We start from the raw sequence: 5,429 nt of genomic DNA on the forward strand, positions 1-5,429 counted from the left end.
CTCACAAGTCGTATCTGTGAAGCAGACCCCTTTCATAAATAAAATTAGAGGTTTAGTATTTCCTGCCTGTACCCAAATGATTGCTGCATGCATTGTCTATCCTGCTTTGGAAACCTCTCCTGAGTGAATGTGTAAAGTTTGGATGGGTAATTGAAAGGGACAGTAATTCCTAAGACGTTAATGGTTAAGAGCATAGTCAGATACCAAATGCAAATTCAGAAAAATAGCTCACACTTCTTGAACCCCCAGATGTGTTTCCAAAGGACGAATCCATCACATTTTACCTGTGATGCCTATGTGCACTGGGGCTGTGCATTCCACCCTGGCCTAGTGATCAGGGCAGGGATTCATTGAGGTTTTCTGTCCCCTAGAACCGGAAGAAATCACAGCCACTGGAAACTTACCTTTCCAGGTTAAACTAGCATCACTGAGCCTTGAAAAGTGACGTACCATCACCTCTGCCATATTTGATTGGTCACACAAGACCAACCCTGATACCATAGGAGGGAACTACACAAAGACATGAATACCAGGAGGTAGAGGACATTGGGAGCCTTGTTGGAGCTGGCTACTACCACGAGGTAGGCATTATTATCATCCCCATTTTACAAAGGAAGAAACCGAGGGTCTGATAAATAAGTAATTTGCTCAAGTCACTAGCTTGGAAAAAGCAGACCGTGGGTTCCAACCAGGGAGTGTGACCCCAGAGCACATCCTTTTTGAGCACAGCACTGTAGCCTGATCTCACCGCAGGCCTTTTTCTAACTTCCTTTCTTCACCCCACTGCATGAAACATTGCAAATGAGATAGATTTCCTTTTGCTTAGACCATTTCAAAAGTCATTGTTTCTTAAGGGTGGAGGTTGGAGGGTTTCCAAAGAAGGAAATTCAATGAGAATATCTGGCCAAAGTCCCTAACATGTACACGTTAATTAATTAACTAAGAAAATGTCATCCAGAGACTGAGAATAACAAGACCATTGACCCGATTTCAGAATCTGACATTTACAAAATGATCACAAGGTAGTGGGTTGTATGTACATCCTGTTCCATTTCTCCCTTCCTGGTTGTTTCGGTCAGGTTGTCTCACGAGTCTGGGTGGGCTAAATTGAGCAACATTTTGCTAAAATAAGTCTGCAATATTAGACCTTAGGAAACAAAAGCCGGAAAGAGAAACTACATTTCCTATAAAAAGTGGAACTACTGGATAACATCTTGCCAACAGTATGACTGGATAGATGGCGATCTATGTGTGAGAAGGAGTAGGACTATATATGATGTTTAATGTTATCTGTATAAATGATCATGAGAAAGGTAAAGTTTTGTTGTTCTTTTGTTATGATGTTTTCTTAACCAAATCTGTAGTTGCACTGAATTGTAGGCCATCATTTTAAACTAGGTATGGCACGGCATTCATCAATAAACACATTTTGTTTTATTTAGTAATTTATGTTAGCATTTTCTCTACGTCAGGCCCTATTCTAAGTGCTTTAGACATATTAACATAATTTTTAAACTTCTTTTTTACAACAATTTGAGGTATACAGCATAAAGATTTGATATTTGTGTATATTGCAAAATGATCACTACAATAAGTCTAGTTAACATCTGTCACCATACCTACAGATTTTATTTTCTTGTGATGAGAACTTTTAAGATGTACTCTTTTAGCAACTTTAAAATATGCAAGAGTATTATTAACTGCAGTCACCAAGCTGCACATTATATTTCCGTGACTTACTTATTTATGACTGGAAGTTTGTACCTTTTGACCCTCTTCATGTATTTTGTCCACTCCCCCTGCCTCCAACCTCTGGCAACCACCAATCTGTTCTCTGTAACTCTCAGGTTGGTTTTGTTTTTAATTCTATATATAAGTGAGATCATATGGTATGTAGGTATATACTTATCTTTCTCTTCCTGACTTATTTCACTTATCATAATGCCCTCAAGGTCCATTCCTGTTGTTGCAAATGGCAGGATTGTTTTTATGGCTGAACCGTGTGTGCGTGTGTGTGTGTGTGTGTGTGTGTGTGTGTTTGTAAGTGTAGGTATATGTGTATATATGTGTGTATAACTGTATGTATACATATACACACACACACAGACATACACACCATATTTTCTTTTTCATTCTTCCACTGATGGACATTTAGGTTGTTTTCATATCCTGGCTATTATAAATAATGCTGTAATGCACATGGGGGTACATATATCTTTTCAAGGTAGTGTTTTCATTTTCTTCAGATAAATACCCAGAGTGGAATTGCTGGATCATATGGTAGTTCTATTTTTTTTAAGTTCTTTCTTTTTTTTTTAATTTTTATTTATTTTTGAGAGAGAGAGAGAGAGAGAGAGAGAGAAGGGGAGGGGCAGAGAGAGAAGGAGGCACAGAATTCAAAGCAGGCTCCAGGCTCTGAGCTGTCAGCACAGAGCCTGATGTGGGGCTCAAACTTACTATCTGAACCATGAGATCATGACCTGAGCCAAAGTCGGGTGCTTAACCGACTGAGCCACCCAGGCGCCTCATATATATTTTTAAGTTCTTGGCTTATTAATCCTCTCATGAAAAATCTGCACCATCACCACAGATAAAGTCACTGCAGAACCTTTATTCCTTCTGTTTTCCAATCTCCGGCTCACTTGTTGCCCATACCAACATTGGCTTCTGCAGTCCCCTGACTTCTTCATTCTGTTCTTATGGTCCTTTCCCTGTTTTCTGGAGGTCTTTTTCTTCTCACACAGGCCATGTCTTGCAAGTCTATGTTTGGGTTCATTTTTCTGTGCATCATCCAAGGAACCATAAATCATGCCAAAGCCAGTTGTTTTGCCACCACCAAAATGGGTTCTGAATCCAAATACAAAGACGGCATCTGGTGTGGTCTTGTTCGTTCTGGCTAGTTTTCCCTGAACTTCTGTCTTAAGTACTGTTGCCTTTCCAGGGTGAAGAACATCAATGAGCACTTGTTTCCTCTGAAGTAGTTGGTTGGTCATGAACTTCCTGGCCTAGATAGGTACTGTGTCCTTCTTGATGGTGGCTGAGCTTCAAGCAGCCAGGGAGGAAAAGAGAATGACTATATGGTAGTTCTGTCTTAGTTTTTTGAGGGTCCTCCAGACTGTGTTCCATAATGGCTGCATCATATTTATATTCCCACCAGCGGTGCACAAGGCTTCCCTCTTCTTCACATCCTCACCAACACTTGTTATGTCTTGTCTTTTTGATAATAGCCATTCTAACAGGTGTAAGGTAATATCTCATTGTGGTTTTGATTTGCATTTGATTTTGATTTTGATTTGCATTTCTCTGATGATTAGTGATGTTAAGCGTCTTTTCATGTGTCTGCTGGCCATCAGGATGTCTTCCTTGGAAAAACGTATTTTCAGATCCTTTGCCCATTTTTTTAGTCAGATTTTTTTTTTTGCTATTGAGTTGAATACATCTTTATATATTTTGGATATTAACCTCTTATCAGATACATGATTTGCAAATATTTTCTCCCATCTGGCAGGTTGCCTTTTCATCTTGGTGATGGTTTCCTTTGCTGTGCAGGAGCTTTTTTGTTTGGTATAGTCCTACTTGTTTATTTTTGCTTTTGTTGTCTTTGCTTTTGGTGTCCAATTTAAAAAAATCATCACCAGGACTGAAGTCAAGGAGCTAATCGCCTATGCTTTCTTCTAGGAGTTCATGGTTTCAGGTTCTACATTTAAGTCTAATCCATTTTGAGTTTATTTTTGTATATGGTATAAGATGATGGTCCAGTTTCCTTCTTTTGCATGTGGCTGTTCAGTTTTCCCAATACCATTTATTGAAGAGATTGTCCATTCCTCATAGTACATTCTTGGCTCCTTTTGCCACAAATTAATTGACCATATATACTTGGGCTCACTTCTAGGTCTTCATTCTGTTCCATTGATCTATGTGTCTGTTTTTGTGCCAGTGCCATACTATTTTGATTACTATACTTTGTAATGTAGTTTGAAATCAGGGAGCATGATGCCCCCAGTTTTGTTCGTCTCTCTGAAGATTGCTTTGGCTAACGTGGAGTCTTGTGTGGTTCCGTGCAAATTTTAGAATAGTTTGTTCTGTTTCTATGAAAAATACAATTGGAATTTTGATGGGGATTGTATTGAATTTGTAGCTTGCCTTGGATAGTACAGAGGTTTCAAAGATTTTAATTCTGATACTATGTTGAATAAAAGTGGTTAGAATGGTCATCCTTGTCTCATTCCTGATCTTAAATGAAAAGCTTCCAGCTTTTCACCATTGAGTAGGATGTTAGCTGTGGGCTTATCATAGATGACCTTTACTGTTTTACATATTTCTATTAATCCTGACAACGACCCTGAGAAGTAGGTATGATTGCTTTTCCCATTTTACAGAAGGGGAAACTGAGGCACGAGCACTGTCCTGGTTAAGTTCCACATTACACAAGTTACAAAATAACCTAAGGTTAAGTAACCAGCCAAGATTACACAGCTAGTAAGTTTCAGAATTGAGACTGGGTTCCAACCAGGCACTAGAGCTGCAGAGCCTGGCTTTTAGTCAAGCTTTTTGCCTGGAACAAAATATGGATGCCTAGGTCATTCTCTTTTGTGACCTCATAGGCCATTCTTGCCACTGGCATCCCCTCCCTCCCATTCTCACCCCTTCTCTTGCCTGACCAGCAATTTCTGCGCTTTTTTTTTTCCTAAGAGTCAATTCATGTTTACCCTCTACTATGAAGCCTTCCATGACTTGGAAGTCAAAGATTTATGCACCTATTTCTTTGTGTTCTTAATATGCTTTGATCATTTTATTGAGACATGGGCTATTTTTTAATCTACTCGGCTTCTAGTCTACCTTCTCTGTTACCAGTTCTGTGATGCACCTCTCCCCCATTTTAGGGGTGGTCCGTGTGATCTGAGGCTTTCCTTAATGCCACAATTCAGAGGCAACCATGTGAACCAGGTTGGTCTAATCCAAGTGAATCCTGGGACACGACGGGAGCTGGTGGAGAGAAACACATGATTCCATTGCAAGTCCAGAGCTGCCGGCAGCCTTCTGTCTTCACACTGTGCCCGAGAATGAAGCCAAACTGAAGACAGGGAGAAAGGAAGGAGAGTGAAAAAGCCTGCTGGAGACATTGTTTGAACCTCTGGGTCAAACCCCACCTAAATTCAAGATACACCCTTTGGACTCGATGAGCTAGACTTCCCTTTTTCAGCTTACTCCAGATGGAATTTTCACTCATTTGCGACCAGAGAATACTAACCAGTAGATGTATTCTACCATGTATCTATAGCTATTTGACTGTACCGATGTGAACTAGACCATAATTCTTTGGGGGCAGTAGATGCTGAATAAATATTTGTTGAATGAATTTAGCTGAGGAGTGTTTTGGAGGGAACTGAGCCTAGAGCGGGGACACCTTTATGGAGGCTAATGAACTT

The 5,429-nt window shown here is 39.9% G+C and overlaps 1 pseudogene; it reads right to left on the reverse strand.

The window, feature by feature from the left end:
- Positions 1-2,638: 2,638 nt before the first annotated feature.
- LOC132695284 (small ribosomal subunit protein eS24 pseudogene) lies at positions 2,639-3,910 on the reverse strand (annotated as a pseudogene).
- Positions 3,911-5,429: the final 1,519 nt, after the last annotated feature.

This window comes from Panthera onca, chromosome B4 (genome assembly GCF_046562875.1).
Source record: "Panthera onca isolate mPanOnc1 chromosome B4, mPanOnc1 haplotype 2, whole genome shotgun sequence".
Lineage (NCBI taxonomy): Eukaryota > Metazoa > Chordata > Mammalia > Carnivora > Felidae > Panthera > Panthera onca.